At 34.3% G+C, this 18,784-nt stretch overlaps 1 protein-coding gene across 7 annotated transcripts in view; it reads left to right on the top strand.

The window, feature by feature from the left end:
• LOC143236609 (fatty acid CoA ligase Acsl3-like) overlaps positions 1–18,784 on the top strand; it is a 93,538-nt gene that overhangs the window by 11,146 nt on the left and 63,608 nt on the right. For 3 of the 7 annotated variants that reach the window (XM_076474927.1, XM_076474922.1, XM_076474920.1), the window contains exon 1: positions 18,011–18,650. The exons of 2 other annotated variants lie outside the window; for them this stretch is intronic. The gene's annotated coding sequence lies outside the window, so the exon portion shown is untranslated. Of the gene's footprint in view, positions 1–9,525; positions 9,592–18,010; positions 18,730–18,784 lie in introns of those variants that run through there. 2 more of the 7 variants (XM_076474925.1, XM_076474923.1) reach the window with 2 other exon arrangements.

The following is an 18,784-nucleotide window of genomic DNA, read 5'->3' as shown; positions in this document are numbered from 1 at the left end:
AAAATAATATTAAATTAACGAACATTGTGTAAAAAGGTTATTTAGTACAAAAATAAATTTTAGGGCTTTTTTATTAGTTGTTCTTTGCAATGTTTTATAAATACATTTTAAATTCCCTTTTCTCTTCTGCTGTTTTTGTCATCAACATCTTTGAAAAATGGATAACTTAGTAAGAGCTATTTGATTTGAATTATGATTTGCCTTGTTATTGACGATTGTGGCAAGTATACTTGGAAACTTTGCGAAAAACGAAACAGCTGTGTTATAAGATACAAGTTACGTGTAATTTATTTTAAAAGCTGTGTTATAAGATACAAGTTGTATGTGTCTGTTATAAAAGCTGTGTTATAAAATACAAATTATGTGTATCTGTTATAAAAGCTGTGTTATAAAATACAAATTATGTGTGTCTGTTATAAAAGCTGTGTTATAAGATATGTATATGTCGTATAAGAAATAGTTATTTCTGCTGAAGAGAAAAAATTATTATTGTATGGCACCCAACTGATAAGGTATCTTTACTCAGAGGATGATAAAACAGAAATTTTATCATCCGGTCACACAAAGTGTGTGTGTGTTTTAAACAGCTGAACAATACCAGATTTTTTTTTCGATAAGTTAATACTCGAAGTATCATATTTTACAGTCTGGTTAAGTGTTTAGCAATGTCATGCTAACATAAGTCAGCAACTCAATAAAATAAAACAGTTTAGGCAATGAAGATGATAACTTAACGTCCTTAACATAGGTACATCTTACATTAAAAAAATAAAAACTAAACAGAATGTTTTATGATTCATAAAATTTTAACTAAACAACAATGAAATAACACATTTTCGCCTAAAAAAGTTTTAGATGCTATCTAGTTAAAAATACAATTTTATTATATCTGTCATTCAAGTTTTTTTCTCTTAAATTTTAATATCAGTGATTACGATAAAATCATTGCTGACATAATTGTTCAAAATACTGATATAAAGGCCTGGCATGGCCAGGTGGTTAAAGCACTCGACTAGTAATCTGAGGGTCGCGGGTTCGAATCCCGTCACACCAAACATGCTTGCTCTATCAGCCGTGGGGACGTTATAATTTTACGATCAATCCCACTATTCGTTGGTAAAAGAGTAGCCCAAAAGTTGGCGGTGGGTGGTGATGACTGGCCGTCTTCTCTCTAGTCTCACACGGCTAAATTAAGGACGCCTAGCACATATAGCCCTCGAGAAGCTTTGCGCGAAATTCAAAACAAACAAACCAGTACTGATATAAAAGATAGATAAATAAAACCCATGAGAGCTGGCGCCCCTAGTCATGTTTTAACAGTCTGATTCCTTTGTTTCGAGTTTTGCTCAAAGCTACACGAGAGCTATCTACGCTAGCCGTCCCTAATTTAGCAGTGTAAGACTAGAAAGAAGGCAACTAGTAATCACCACTAACTACCAACTCTTGGACTACTCTTTTACCAACAAATAGTGGGATTGATCGTCACATTATAACGTCCCCACGGCTGAAAGGGCGAGCATGTTTGGTGTGACGGGGATTCGAACCCGCGACCTTTAGATTACGAGTCGAAAGCCTTAATCACTCGGCCATGCAGGGCCTACCTTGTTTGCTCTGTTTAATCTAGCACAAAACTGTATAAAGGATATATTCACAAAGATACCCCTAATTTTGAAATGATGGACTAGGGGATTTGTATTGGGCTATTCTTCATAGACTAAATACTGGGATTTGAGCGTCACCCAAGGACTCATTGATCAGACGTGTGGAATATGAGTGTTTATTCTTTGCGAAAGCGGGATGCTAAACAGAGCTTCACTGTCTGATACGCTAACCACTTGGCCACGCTCAGCCCTACTATACTCTCTGACCTGTGAAATTTGTATTATGAAGCTAACGTCATGGAAAAATTGGTATATCACCAGCAAACTCTTCTCAATCAACATTTCAAAATTCTTAACTATCATTCAGTAACATGATCTTTTTCTCTAACCTTAGCCTTTGTTCTCTAAGATAGAAATGTTACATTGTAACTAATGTAATTTTATGTTTACGATACGTGTGATATGATATATATGCGTATATATATATCAACACTTTTGTATAATGTTAAAATAATATATATATATATATAAATCAATACATAAATAAAGCCATTTAAAAATAATGACCCCACATATTTCTACGTGTCAAACGTAATCTTCAGGAGCAAAGTTGCGAGTGATGAAATTTTAAACTTATATTTTCTTAAGTATCACGTCACCTATCTAGAATATCTAGAAGTATCAGAACAGGTTTCGCCACATTATTGGACACATATTTGCTAGATCTTCATCTCCATTCAGTAATTTATAAATCTTTTTTAAATTTCATTATTTCCAGCGATTCTCGGATATTAGTTATTATATCTTTAGATTGAGATAATACAATTGTTTTTCTAATAATATGCTATGTTCGATTTTACTTGCATGTCATGCTATAGCCAAATTTTCTGTTATTTTGTTTTGTTTTTTTTTTGTTTCTTTTTTCATGTAACCCTTCGGTTGTAGGACATTTTGAATTAGGTTTTGTTTGTCTACTATAAATATTTTTGTGTTTGCATTCAATATTATGAGTTCTAAATTTATCCTTTAATTGTACATCATCTTTACTATCGCATATAATTTGTTTTATCTCATTTATCGGTTTAAATATAGAGCAAAACATTATTTATTGTTTCTTCAATTTTAAATAAACCAGTAGTTAGGCCTAAAATATATGGCAAAACTAAACATTCCTTTTTAATTTTATCATAATTTGGTTCCATCCTCATAAGTGATCTATTATTGCCACATTAGTGAATTTATTAACTGCTCTCTCTACAATACTTGGGTTAAATCCTCTTTCAACTGCTGTATATTTTATCAGTAACAACTCATCTTTTAAAATAATTTTGTTTTGTATATATTCTCAAAATTTTGGTTAATTGCAATTTTTAAATATAGAAAAGGAACGGTTGATATGTACACACGGAGAGTGTTTTGAAGTATATTTTAGAAATATATGGGAACAGTTTTAATGTTTACATATTACAGTTTAAAATAGCCAGAAACTGAGCTAAATGACAATTTAAATTTAGAAGTTAATTAAATATCGATATGTATCAAGTTTGTGATATTTACCAAAATGACTAATCAACAGAGTTTTGTTTTTAATACAAATATATTTTAATATACAAACAATAACACAATTTATAATAATGGTTATTACAAAAATGATCTATTTACAAAAGTTGTACAAACTTAAACACAATATCGATTCTACTTTCTGGTTTGGAAGTTCTTTGATGTCTTATCGAGGGATCACGATGAGTGAGTTAATTTCGAATTCATGTAAGTACAATTCACTTAACAGGGAGCTGATCACACGCCGAATTTTTCACCGCTGAAATTATATACCGTCTTCGTAAAAAATACTAATGTCCGTTCTGAATCTACTAAAGTTAAATGGTTTGTATGGCAAACCAGTAATATATACTGTATCTGGTCTTGTCGTGTTGGTTATATTTATAGGTGTGAAAAGAGTTTCTAGAAATTTCAACCTTCACAACAATATTGATGATACACCAGTGTTTACATACACATGCGTATTGTTGATTTTTACGCTAGAGAATTTTCTACAACTTTAGTGAATAAGCGGGAGTTTCGCAACACAGATTTAACAGTATAAGTTATGTACAATTATAAATATACATTTAACTTAAACAAACGTCGATATGAAAATAGATATATGATAGTAAATCCATCGCAAGTTATGCGCATTTGAACTGCCAGACCTGTACGCAATTTGTTTTCCACTAAACTATGTCTCTTCTCATGCGTATACAAGTCCAACTCTACTATGTCAAAATAAAATAGTCAGTTCACCATTATAGAAATTAATGAAAGGATAAAAATGTAAAAGTGTCTTTCATCTCTTCCATTTTTTCTAAACGGTTAGAATCTCTTCCTATTTGCTATTAATTGGTTGTATATCACAGTCATCTATCTTAGGATTGTCGCGCTGTTCCAAAACTTCAAATTTCCAAGAGATAAAGAAAGACAAATAAGTTTCAAAAATGCACTTAAAAGAAAAAATATGGATCCAGCTATATGGACAGTTATTTGTAGCAAACCTTTCGTATATAGTACACATAGTATATCAGTATTACTATTATTCTAGGTCTAACGGCAAGGGGTGGAGAAAGGACGTGGAGGAAATGTTTTTGGGTTGATCAGGCAAGTCAAAATAGTCTGCAAAGCATGGCATGCTGTGGGGATATGTCCCCCATAAACATTTTGAAAAATAGTTGTTCTGAGACTGAATTTTGTGCTACTTTTACCGTTTTATTTAACTCTTCGAACGTTTCTTTCTGATCCACAAAAATAGGTGTTTACTAACACTTATGATCACCAAAGTCTACGCAAGCACAAGTATGTTCACTTGTAGATTACACATATTTATTATACATTGTTTTACTGATTCACACATACTACTGTAAGTCTATCCATTTACCTATAAACAATTTTTGAAGCGCAAGTTGAAGTTGAAAAAGCCCTAAGATTACTGTTATAAAATGTTGGTCCGGCTACTGCCCGATGAGTCTGAGCTGCTCTGGCGCGCATGTGCTTTTAAAATTGAAGCGCACGCAAAGTCAGTGTAATAAGAAACAGGAGAGTAGCTTTGTGCGAAATTCCCAAACAAACAAACAAACTGAGCTGCTCGATGACCGACAGTGTAACAAGAAACAGGAGAAGTATCGATGACCGACGGTTTCTCATGTACGTGTCAATCACCCCTTCTTTTCAAACACGATTTTCATCTATAGGAGTGTTTGCCACAAGACCTTTTCATCCGGGCTTTTATCATCGCGATCTCACGTTGTCTCTACAAGAATGTAAACATAATTCGTTCTAGTTCATAACAAAGGTGATGTGTGCACCTCTCAGACACCTGAAGAACTAAAATAAAAACGTGGACTCAGCCCAGACAGCTAATAGCCCTCTTGAAAAACCTGTTTGAGCCCCCTTTGGGGGTCGTGACTTACTGTTTGAAAAACTGTTTATAATGTTTTGTCTCTCTCTCTCTCATTCTGTGTTAACTGCATAAATATACTAGACTTCCTGTATACAGGAATTATCTACATTTAACCTAATATTAACTAAATAAGTACTGAGAAACACGATTATAGAGACATGCTGTTTACTTTAGGACACAGTTACAGGTGGATATCTTGTAGAAATATGTTAAACATCCATTGAGTTTATATTTGGCACAATAGTAAACGACTAATGTATTTTTCATCAGAAACCATGAACATCGTGCTCTATAGGTGTAGCACCCCAGTGACACAACGCTACATATGCGGACTTACAACGCTAGAATCGGGTTTTGATATCCGTGGTGAGCAGAGCACAGATAACCCATTGTGTTGCTTTGTGGTTAACTTAAAACAGACTATTAGTGTGAAGTTAATTAGAAACAGCTTGCCAGCCTCTAACATTTTATGTTCTTAGATAGTAATTACCATGCACTGTTTTCATTAACGAATATCGAGTGGATAACAATTGTTCGATCATTTAACTCTGAAATTTCATGAGATAATTTGTAAGATAAGGGCCATATCTACCTTTCAGCTTATAAATATTTTTTTAAATACTAGCGATCTAGTAGATTTAAATATATATGTACGTATCTACTACAGGAATCTGCATCTCTTAAACAGGAAATTTGGAAAAGTAAAGTTAATAAACCGTCTTTGTGCCGTTCATTTCTCCATCAAGAAACTCTCATAACCATTGTCTTTCACGCACAGTAACTATGTGTCCATGTTGCGTACGACCGCCAAGCAGTACGGCCGAGCTTGTCACGTATTCACACGACGTCCTCTCTTATCCCTTTTCAACCACTGGAGATCACGTGCCATGGCGAAAGTCAATTTGTCTCTAGCGCTTGTTCGAAACATCGAGTTGTCATGACAATGGTATCACTGTTAGAGACCGTTTGAAATGAAGGTTTTTCTTAGCGCGTGACACCGAAGCTTTTCTTGTCACGAGAATAATAGCTAAAGTAAAATAAATAATTCATGGAATGTTATTTTGCAACTACACCACCAGTAGGATCAGTGTAGCTCGTTTCTACTCACTTCTAAGGGTTCCATCCATCATGATAATTTAGGAACACAGGATTTCGATATCTGAGACTCGCTGTACACATCGCTCCATGTGTTGTTGAGTAATCACGATCAGTAACACCTTCTCGGCGGCTTTCCACCATGTTCTCGAGCTTGGATGATCTTTAAAAATAGTGACATTACCAGTGGTTCCTAATGGACCAGGCCACGTTCCAGTCAACTCAGTGTGTGGAGTTCCGGAACGTCTTTTGTGGTGCAGTGGAGCACTCGGTGTGTACTATAGGTCCTACGTAATCAGGAATAATCTGTTCTAAATTCAGATTAGCTCTGCTCAGATTCTTATCAGAACACAAACACATTTCTGTGACATTATCCTACAATGAATACAAAAGAAAAAGTCACTGGAAGAGCTGAGAACTTGTTGTAATTCAATGGTAAACCAAGCACACGTTTCACGATCTCTATAACAGTTAGAGATACGTGGACTCAGTTTTCACAAGAATAAATGTAGTGGTAAGAAACATTCGATGTAAAGTTGGAGCACATATAAAAGTTTTATTTTATTTATTTATATTTTGAAGAAAACAGAAGATTCAAGAAGGAAAGATTATAACGTTATAATACATTAAAGTTCAAAAGTAAAGATGACTGTCAGTGAAAGTAAAAGATAAAGTATCATTAATATCAAGGTTTGACTCCCTCAGGAGAGAAACTAATCTACTCTCTTCCTCTACCTGAAAACAGAAGACAACTTTCTAAAACTGCGTTCATAGTACACATGATTTCAAAAACTATTCAATCAGAAAAACAACTCATAAAAATCCGGAAATGTCTTTGCTCTATGTGACAGTCGAAATGCAATCCTCTATAAACAAGATAAAGTAATGTACATTCTAGATGTGCTTGCGCAGATTTCCCAAAAGTGTTATGTTTCAAGAGCAAATAGAACAAAAATTACGAGTAACAAATATCTTTTACTTCTTGCTTTTGAAGTTCATGTCATGCTCTGTTGTAGCCATTAAGAGGATAAAATTATTGTGATTTTTGTCACGCGCACGGTTTACTGATGTCACAACATTACAAATTGCAGCGTAAAGCATCCTTTATGTGACGCTACTTTAGTGTCTTCTGACTGGCTGACAAACAATACACTTTTGAGGAAATAACTAACCTAAGAAACAATTGACGTTAACGTAATCAGACCTTACAACAGAAATTAATTCGTGAAAAAAATGCAACATAATAAAAGTTTGTATGTTCCAAATCAGACTTTAAAACCCAACCATTTTGCAAATATGAAATACATATATTAGAGGAGAGTAACTTACGTAGTGCTTGCTTATTGTAGCTTATCTGAGTACGTTTTTGCATATTAAAAAAAAAAATAAACTTAAAATTATTTATCAGAAAGGCCCGGCATGGCCTAGCGCGTAAGGCGTGCGACTCGTAATCCGAGGGTCGCAGGTTTGAATCCCCGTCACACCAAACATGCTCGCCCTTTCAGCCGTGGGAGCGTTATAATGTTACGGTCAATCCCACTATTTGTTGATAAAAGAGTAGCCCAAGAGTTGGAGGTAGGTGGTGATGACTAGCTGCCTTCTCTCTAGTCTTACACTGCTAAATTAGGGACGGCTAGTACAGATAGCCCTCGAGTAGCTTTGTGCGAAATTCCCAAACAAACAAACAAAATTTATCAGATATGGTCATTTATGCTACGTTTTATGCTCAGAACTAAACCCCTCAGTCAATATTCCATGACGAGATATCAACGAGTTTTGTTAAAGCAAAATGTGAAACTGATAAGGTTTAAAATGAATAAACAAATTTTTTAATATTTACAATTTTAACGGGCTCGGTATGGCTAATCGCGTTAAGGCGTGTGACTCCTAATCTGAGGGTTGCGAGTTCGCATCCCCATCGCGCCAAACATGCTCACCCTTTCAACCTTTTCTGATGAAAATTAGTTTTTACAGTGGTATTTGAATATTTTGTATTACTTATATCTTAGACATGTAGTTTTGTGAACTTCCATTTGCAAACCTTTGCTACTTTTATTATTTTTTCTTAAGATGTCTCCTGAATGTCAAACTTGTTTATTTCTAAATCTTTCTTATTTTTGGAAAGCAATTAAATGCACAAAATTTTGTAAAAAGAAACAGTAATTAATAACAATGTGTTTGACTTTTGGAGAAAATATACTCTTAGGCTTTTAAACATACAGCTCTACGTTATAACCATACTAACTATTCTCAAGAAACGATATTCTGGTTTCAAACGTTAAATGGTTATGGGTTTAACACATCCTCACATTATAAGAGAGGCTCTGGAGATTTTACACGAGTTATTTTGACTTCAATGACTCAGTTTATTGTTCATTTTGTAAGTAATAATACAGTTGCAACATTGGTTGTTTGTTTTTAAATTTCACGCAAAATTACATGTGGTCTATCTGCGCTGGCCGTCCCTAAATTAGCAGCGTAAGAATAGAGGGAATGCATCATCACCCACCGCCAACTCTTGAGTTACTCTTTCACCAACGAATAGTGGAATTGACCGTTGAATTATAACGCCCTCACGACTGAAAGGGCGAGCATGCTTGGTAAGATAGAATTCGAATCCGCGACCCTGAGATTACGAGTTGAACATCTTAGCTACCTGACCATGCCGACCTGCAACGTAGTATCGGGCGAAGCAATTCGAAAATGTTTTCCTTTTCGTTGAGATATTTAGACACCCAGAAACCAGTGATTTACTCACATGTAGGTTCTGAAGAGCAGTAAAAGTTATATTTGTTGTAAAATATTTATATAAGCCTTCAGAAAGTCACTAGTGAACGTTAGCTAGAAATTGAGCATTTTAATTTTTTCTTCACTTAAACTAAAAAACAAACAAACTTTATTCAAAATATTTGGATACTTTTTTATCTAAATATTTGGCACTATGCGAATACCATATGACTGCTTATTTGTTGAATTTCTATCGGCAACCTAAAAGCTACTAGCTCCACCTACTCTAGATGTCCCTAATTCTGAAGTGATAGTCTAGGATGGAAGGCAGCTAATTAACACCACTCACCGCTAAATCTTAAGCTACTCTTTCACCAATAAATAGATGGATTGGTTGCCACATTATAACGGAACTATAGCTGAAAGGACGAGCACGTTCGATGAAAAAATTCGAACCCGTACTCCGCAGGTTGCGAAATGAGTGTCCTAACCATGATGCCAAGCTCTAAAAATTCCAAAGTAACAGGGTGATCGATAAGGACGAGGGATATATATCATTCCTAATGTGTGCATATATATAACACACCCAGATTACATTTCATTTACTGTGAAGTGCTTGTCTACCTATAGCAACACGTGTCACTTGCCTATATTACGTGGCTATGGAACTACTCTTGTGAAACTGAATTTTGCTTACAAAACAAAGTACACTTTCAGGTAATGATTTCCATAGAAATTTCGAAATAGCAAAGTTAGTGTGGGCTGAAGGTTTTTAATTTTGACAAAAAGAAAAAAGATTGAGTTAATGGACTTGATAGTGCAATATGATGTTTCACGCGGACATTACACAAACTTCAAATACTGATGACTGTAACATACTTATTTTTCAGTTTGTACTTTTAAAACTTCTTTTTAAGTTTCCTGGAGTTTTGTTTCTAATTTGTGATTGAAGCAACTATTGTTGATTTTCAATGAAAAGTTACACCATGAGACAACTGTGCTGCCACTCGGAAAACGTACTTTTTAATATGTAAGAATATAATCACATCTGGTTCACACAATTCGCGAGGGAGAACTTGCGGGTTTCATTCTATTTTAATGAAATTGCATCATTATTTTGTATTTTTATACAAACGTTTTTGTTGTTGTTGTAAATAATAAAGTACAGAAGTGGATAAATCTCTTTAAATGTGCCGTTGTTCCTAGTGCTTATTTTTGTGAACATGTTTATATGTTAAAATAGACATAATTTGAAATGCACGTTTTTATATATTAAAATAGACATAATTTGAAATGCATGTTTTTATATATTAAAATAGACATAATTTGAAACGTGGTTCTTTAATGAAAGTTCAGACTGGTTTTCAATTTGAGGCATATTCATTGAGATCAGATAAGAAAAACGAGTCCAATTATATTTAAAAATAACTACGGTACTTGGCTATCAGAAAACAAAACCAAAACATAAGAAACCTTGCATAAGAAATGTGTAAAACTAGTAGAAAGAAGAACAATCTAAATAACAAGTACTTACAAAACTAACTGCTCTCTCTGTAAAAATCATAGGAAGGGAATTTTTTCTAAACTTCAAAACATTATATAGTTACTAAAACTAATTGTTAGTTTTCTAACATTATATTGTACGTAGTAATCTTGCATTTTTTCAGCCTACTGCCTACAGTAGATTTAAGTATTATTTGTAGGCTGAAATGTATCATGTAATCACACTGCAAATGCCACATCAAATATTAACTCGTTTCCTTCTAGCAGCGAGACACCAACTGGCTGGATATACTTGGATGCCTCACAGAATCTTCATGCAAATTGAAAGTTGCATATTGCATTTGTACTGTTCCAGTATTTCTGGAAATACAGTTTACTATTTTTTTAAATATAAAGTTATATAAGCTGGTATTCTAGTCTTCAGAAACACTTGACTTACCTTTTATATGATATAGATTCAAAGTATAGGTTGATTATTATCTTACAGAAGGTCAATATGTAAGGAATAATGTTATAACGATTTACTAAATATTATAATTATTACACAAAGAACTTAAATTAATTTCACAATGTTACAGCCTCCCAGTGGTTCAATGATAACAATAAAGTCTCATAACATCAAAAACTGACTTTAGATACTAGTGATGGACAAAGAACAGACACTCAACTGTGTAGCTTTGTCCTTAACAGCAAACAAACAAGAGATTACAATAACAATAAAGAGAAGATAATCGCTTTCTTCTATTTAACCAGCAACGATATTTACCTATTTTATCTAGATAGGAGTATTTTCAGTTTTCTTTGACATGTTTTGTTATCAAGAACAAACCTACACAATGAAATATACAATTTTAGAGATATAAGTCTTCCGATTTAACCCTGAACCACAGTTAAGTTTTTATTGAAATTGAACAAGATATTCAAAGGATAAATTTGTACAAAAAGATACATGAAACTTGAGGTGAAAATATGGTATAATTTAATTGCATTTGTATAAAATGAACAGGTTAACATGATGTATGATTTTGGGCCAATATAACTCAACCGTCCTAGTTATAAGAATAATTAAGTTTTATTTTTTGATAAATCACAAAAAGCCATATTTTTAAACCTCTTTCGTACATTTCGAAATTTTGTACATAAGCTTTACCACTGAAAAGGTGTTCTAAATTAGAATTGCTGATTTTGCATTAAGTTACTTGAGGATCTATATATTTCCTTGTTACAGAGTCCCAACCAACATATGAATCACAAAGTCGCAATTAGCCTAACTAATTACTGTGGTTCTTTAATGATGCTCCTCCAGTGGCGCAGTCGTAATCTTAGGGTCCCAGGGAAACTAAGTTTAGATATATGTATTGAACTAAAGTTTTGAGTCCTACTCAAACCCTAACAGAGGCCTAGAACGCTCACGCACTGCTAGATATATTATGATACAATAAAATACTGAATAAAAAAAAAGGTTCCAGTGACACAATATCTTCGAAATCACCAATCCGTCACTAGTGAACCACACATGGCCCGACATGGCCAGGTCGTTAAGGTGCTCAACTCGTTATCCGAGGGTCGCGGATTCGAATCCCTGTCACACCAAACATGCCCGCCCTTTCAACCGTGAGGGCGTTATAAGTTACGATCAATCCCATTATTTGTTGGTAAAAGAGTAGCTCAAGAGTTGGTATTGGGTAGTGATGACTAACTGCCTTTCCTCTAGTCTTACACTACTAAATTAGAGACGCCTGGCGCAGATAGCCCTCGTGTAGCTTTGCGCGAAATTCAAAAATAAACAAACAGACAGGTGGCACAGCGGTATGTCTGCGGACTTACAAAGCTAGAATTCGGGTTTCTATACCAATGATGGGCAGAGCACAGGTAGCCCATTGTGTAGCTTTCTGCTTAATTACAAACAAATTTCTGTGCATTCTATATATATAAAAAAAAAACATTTCACCCAGTGTTGTTCTTGGGCTACTCTTTTACCATTGAATAGTGAGATTGACCATCACATCATCACACCCCTACGGCTGAAAGTGCTTGTGTGACGGGGATTTGAACCCGCAATCCTCAAATTACGAGTTATGTGCCATAACCAACTGGCCATTTCAGACCCAGGTTCAGCGCCAGAAGGTCTCACGCTTAACGCTGAACCACGTGAGGTAACTGTAGTATTACAATGTTTACACTTTGTCAATAGTATGTTTGTTACAGAAAACTGATGAACGTCGTCTTCTAAGCTTTCGAATGGATATTGTTGTACGAAGGTTTATTGTTTTATCACACACACACATATATATATACAGAGAAAAAGTAATAGATTTCTTCATCTACATTTCTTTTTATATATATACTTTATATGCACTTCTCGGAAGGTTTCTGCCATGAGACTTCTGTCGAAGGGTTTATGAACATTGCACTTGTAACCTAAAACTATCTTGATAGTGCCTCTTGGGTGAAAGGGGTCGGAACGTGCGACTTACCGCAACATTTAGCCATAGTTAATTGCGGGAAGTTTGGAAAAATAGTAAAGATATTCACGGAGGTTGTGGGATTTTTTGAGTAATTTGTCGTGAATGTAACACGTGGAGAGTTCTGATGTTCTTATGTAGATTCTGCGATGACGGGTTGCGGGCAAAGCCCGTTCGTGTGTAGCCCATCATACTTTATGTTTGGATCTACAAGAGCAACAATGTGAAATGTAAAGATGAATTTTAGTATGAAGACGAAGATATATATATAGGAACGTGAGAACTGTATATGGAACTAGAAATATGAACTATATACGTGTGTATCCAGTGCTTAGTGAGGTTAGATGGAAAGGTCCAGGAACTATTTTGAGTGAATACTGTAAACGTGTATTTAAGAGGATGTGGCAATTACAATATAGTATGTCTAGCAATGGAAAAGATTCTGCAGATCTTAGATACAATCAAGATAGTTTGGGACAAAACCGTTTGGTTTATGAACCATTCATGTTCCTGTATCTATATTTGATTTTGAAGAAAAGGAAACAAAAAGCCCTAGAAAGGTATCGGGAAAGCTAAACAGGCGCCAAAATCAGAATAATATCTGTTTGTAATGAGTGTCTGTAATGCAAAGATCAGTGAAAATGTATTCTCAAGTCTGCTGGTATGGGTATTAAAACTTTAATTAAAATAAAGTACAGAACAACATTTCGACCTTCTTAGATCATCTTCGGGTTGCCGGGTCAGTTGCATAGTCTCTTTATTAACTTGATGATGACATAGATGGTCGAAACGTTGTTCTGTATTTTATTTCAATTAAAGTTTTAATATCCATACCAGCAGTCTTAAGAATGAATTTTTACTTCAAGTGAGTTTCTCATCATCACGAAAGATGGATGAAGATCCTAACGATGTACTAGTTGGACCACATTATGGCCTTGGAGAACAGAACGAGATAATTGACAGATTAATTCTGTTCTGTAAAGAGAGAGGTTTAGTGAAAGCAATATTTGGTTCAAGCACCACCTCAGGAATTTGTATACTTGGATGTTAACTCGGGGTAATGGTTCAGAAAGTCGATGATAGATTTTATATTTGTCATATTAGTGATAACTGTTTCATTTAAACACATTTTTAATTTCCTTCCAGACGTCTAAGAAACTCCGCTTAAAATTTTGAAATAAGGTCTTTTCTAGTGGTTTGTACTCTTATGCACATTAAATAAGATTTGGGGGGATTTACGATACATTTCTAATTTTTTGTTGCATATTATATTTAGTTTGATTTCGTCTTTTTTCAATTTCTCTCTTTTTGTAGGCGAATTTTAAAAAATGGCAAAAGCTTGCGTCTTCTGTTTTCTATAGACGTGCAGAGAGAGGTGAAACTGTTCTATATTTTTTCCAAGTGATCAGTTTAACAAGGAGGTCGGTGAAGATTTCTACTGTTTTAAATACTACATTTTTATTAAAATATAATGATATAGGAAGATAATTGTAATTGAGGATTTATTCTTGTTTGTTTGTTGTTAAGCACAAAAATACACCATGGGCTATCTGTGTTGTGCCCACCACGAGTATCGAAATATGATTTTTTAGCAATATGAGCTCTCTGACATACCTCTGAGCTACTGGCAAGTGAGAGTTTGGACGAAGAAATTTAATTATTACAACAACGGTTATAATAAAAAGTAAATAAAGAAAAAACTTTCATATTTTCCTATGGAAAATCTCTATATTTTTTATTATTTGTAGAGGTAAAAACTCTTAAAATATCTCGAACTTATCCAGGAATAAAGCATGGTGCTGACTGCAACCGATCGATAGCCGAAATAAGTCTAAAAACTAACAGGCTAACTAAAATGCCTAATGCAGGGTAGAATTAGAATTAGAACAATTTAGAAAACAATACAGTTAAAGACCTTGTGATTGAAACCAAAACACCAACTTGAAATATGCTGACGACTATGTGGAAGTAAAGAAGATAGGATAATAACAAAATCTAGAGAATATCCTAAAAAAAACAATGAAATATAGACAAGAAAATCAGTGTTTGTATAGGTAAGGAAAGTGGAAGTATATGAACAATAAATATACAGAAACTGAATATTTTGGGGTAACACGAAAGCTACAAACAAGGGTTGTTGATAAAGCTGGTCATTCCCAGTTTGCCCCTGAAGAAGAAAAGTCCAGCTTTCGAAAGTGCTCGGGTTATAGGAGATTATATTAATTATATTAAGTTTTTTATTCATTTCTATCAGACTTCGTGAACTAACATGTTTTTTTTTCTAACATCACGAATGTTAGAAGTTCAAAGTAGGTTGCGAGCAGACCAGAACCAATATTTTCTAGAAATTTAAAGCACGCTACTAGAAGATCAGAACTAGTACTTATTAAAAGTTCAGACAAGGCCGCTAGCAGACCAGAACTAGTGCTTGTTGAAAGCTTAAAGTAAACCGTTAGCAGACCAGAACCAGTGTTTGTTAAATACTTAAAGTATTCTGCTAATAGGCAATTTTGAAATTTCTTTGTCAACTGTAAAACTGCATAGAGATATAATTTAATACCCTACTACAAGTTAACGGCTTACTTTGTGTTGTTAGAACTACCGATAGACTTTCTTAGAATCAAACTTTTTTTATTTATCCATTTTAAATAGAAGTGCACCTTAGTCATTTATAGCATGTTCACTGTTGTTGCTAACTTTTTATACTCGTGTGACGGAGTGCCACCTGGTGGTCATCGTACTAAACTATAGATCTGAAGGCGGTTCGCATCCCGTCTATAAAAAATCGCTCTCCGCACCTTGAGACCATACATTATACTAGTTAGCGGCCAAATCTTACTGTTAAACTGAAGTAACCTAAGAGCTAAAGGTAGGTGCTTTAGCTTTAAATTTAATCGATTCCAAATCAAAGACGACAGGTACAGATAAACATTGCGCAACTTTGCGCGAATATTCAAAACAAACAAACAATCCAATACATCTTACGTACTACACTCTCCTTTTATCCGTATTACGTAACATCGTCTATGGTAAATGATGTTAGACATAATTCTGATTAACCATATATATAAACTCCAGCCTGATATAATGATATGTGTTAGTTATAAAGCAAGCATTAATCCTGGTATTACAGAAACAACTTGCTAGCTGTACTAGTACATATTTGCATGATTGTTTGTCTGGGAACTCTGTCCTCCGCACTAAACCCTGCAGACTGCGTCCATTTGATAAAGTTTAACATTGCTTTTATACTGTTCCTTGTGACTTAAGCTCTGCACAGCACAGCCTACATTTTACTTTTTGGTATGGCTAAAGAAAGCATGAACTTCGGGTAGGCGGCGCTCAGAAATAGATACTTGTTTTCACGGCTTTTGTTTTACCTAAAAGGCAGAGCGTTGATTGCTATACATTTAACATTTGTGTACCGATTGGTGTATTATCGCTATTCAACAGGCAACCGTGCCGTCCAATATTTCTTTCTTTGCCAGTCAATCCACAGTTTTATGTCCAGCAAAATATTTTTCTCCGTTGGCAGTTTAATTCAGAGAAGTAAAACATTTTTGTATGTGATGCCAATGGTCAGGTGACTTGTTAAAATTATGTTCTGTATAATTATCCCCTATCTAGTATCTCAGTGGTAAGTTTAAAAAATTATAACGTTAAAAACTGGGTTTCGATGCCTTACGACACAACACAGATATCCCATTTTGGAGCCTTGCGCTTAACAACAAAGAAACGAAATAATTTCAAGATTAAATAATTACGTTGCATGAGTGTAGACTATGTTGATGAAGGTCCTCGAAATTTGTGTTTTAAAGAATTTCGATGTAACCTTAAACACAAAAGACGTATCTAAGCATGTCTCCACCATCTTATGTTAAAACATTTTGAAGAAAACGAAATTATATTCCTGCTATGCTGTAAGTGCATGTGACAATTAAAGTACAAAAAATGTCGTTAACGTGAAACACGAAGTTAAAGATCGAATATTTGACCTGTTAAAATGCCCACCGCAATTTGTAACTTTGTCTTTTATAGCGGGGATTAAACATTGAATTTTAGCATCATAAGCCTTCGAGTTTACCGCTGAGCCACCAAGGGTGAAAATTTGTTTAAGTGAAGTTCAAATCATCTTACTAGGGGTGAGTAGGGTGGTTCGCCAGTCACCCATTATGTAATCCAAAAGTATTTATGCTGCTATTTACCAAGTATGGAACAAAGAATTATTCTGGAAGTAATTTGTTATGTGTAGTAAGAAAGTTATAAAAAGTGGCATGTTTTATCAAATTGTAAATCATTACGTTTCTCAGCTATAAATCATCACCGTCTTTAAAATTTCACTAGATTCTGAGATAAGCATATTTATCTGTATTGTTTAATCACGTTGGTTACTTAATTATTAATTGTTGAGTCATAACTGCTTAGTTTTAAAACTACAGGTAAAGAGACTTCACCTCTTCAGTTCTTTTAAGCATGTTTTTTTTTCTGAATTATTTATGACCCTACCTATTAGACTTTTGCATAATAGCATACAAGTCAAATAAAATGTAAACAAAAATGCAATCAATATTAAATTTAATCCCACTAATTATTTCTGGGATCTTATGTGTATTTTATGTGGGAAGCTAATTATTTCATTTTGTCCCGCCAAATTAATTTTACTCGAGATTTTAGGTCAGTTCTTTGCAGGAGTATTGTAATAGGCAAAATCATAAAATTACAAAGTATGATAAACATATGGACCAAGTTGGTGATTTGAGGATTAAAGATAATACATTGTTTAATGTACAACGTATTAAAATTTAACTTACTGGATTTGTTATTGTTGTTGATTGGACAGCTAATTGAAATATCATGCTGTAAGGTGACATTTTAATTGTTAGTGTTAATTGCGTAGCTTACTAAAATAACATGTTTAAGTGACATTTTTATTAATATTGTTGATCGAAAAATAAAATGAAATGGTGTATCGTTGTAAGTGACATATTTATTATGGCTGTTGATTTCATAGCTAACCGAAAAAAAATCTTTATAAGTGACATTTTTGTACTTTGAATAGTTCATATCTAACCAAAGTAAGGTACTACCACCTATTGTTTAATTGTGTAAACATAAACGAAAGCTATCTGAGCTAGCCGTCCCTAATTTAGCAGTGTAAGACTAGAGGGAAAGCAGCTAGTCATGACTGTCCACCACCAACTCTTGGATTGCTCTTTTACCAACAAAAAGTGGGATTGACCGTCACATTATAACGCCCCCATAGTTGAATGAGTGAGCATATTTGGTGTGACGGGGATTTGAACCCGTAATCCTCGGATTACAAGTCGAGTGCCTTATTTACCTGGCCATACTGGGCCGTCACAAATAGACTAGAGGGAAGATAGCTAATAGAAAACGCCTACCTCCAAATTTTCTACTAGTACTACCTGATCGAACAGTGGGGTTTTGACTGCTTCTCTTATAGAGCACCCACAGCTCTGAAGTGCGGGGAGAATTTTTGTTGTAACGGGCCGCAAACCAGGAACCCTCTGATTCATATTCTATTATGAAACACTGTAAAATGATTAATAAAGAATATTCAACGCAAGTTAGGATTTTCAAAGTGTGCATTACCTTAGTGATCGAAGTCCATGGCCGAATGGAAGATAAGTGTGAATAAATCCGGCAACAAACATGATAAATGGAAGTTCTTTGATAAAACATGAAGTATGATAGACTATCTTACCTTTAAAAGTACTTAAATAAATGTTAGGATCTGCTCAGTTATAGATGTTATAAACGTGGGTTTTCTGCAGTGGATAGATTTAGGTAAGGTTTACATATGTTTGCCACGTGGGTCAGATTTAAGTTATAGTTTTAGGCATTTTCTACGATGTATCAGATTTAGGTAAGTTATTTAGACCATTTTACGTTGTATCAGATTTAGGTAAGCTATTCAGAAT

Source organism: Tachypleus tridentatus, chromosome 13 (genome assembly GCF_004210375.1).
Source record: "Tachypleus tridentatus isolate NWPU-2018 chromosome 13, ASM421037v1, whole genome shotgun sequence".
NCBI lineage: Eukaryota > Metazoa > Arthropoda > Merostomata > Xiphosura > Limulidae > Tachypleus > Tachypleus tridentatus.
This window is presented reverse-complemented; position numbering and strand designations above follow the sequence as displayed.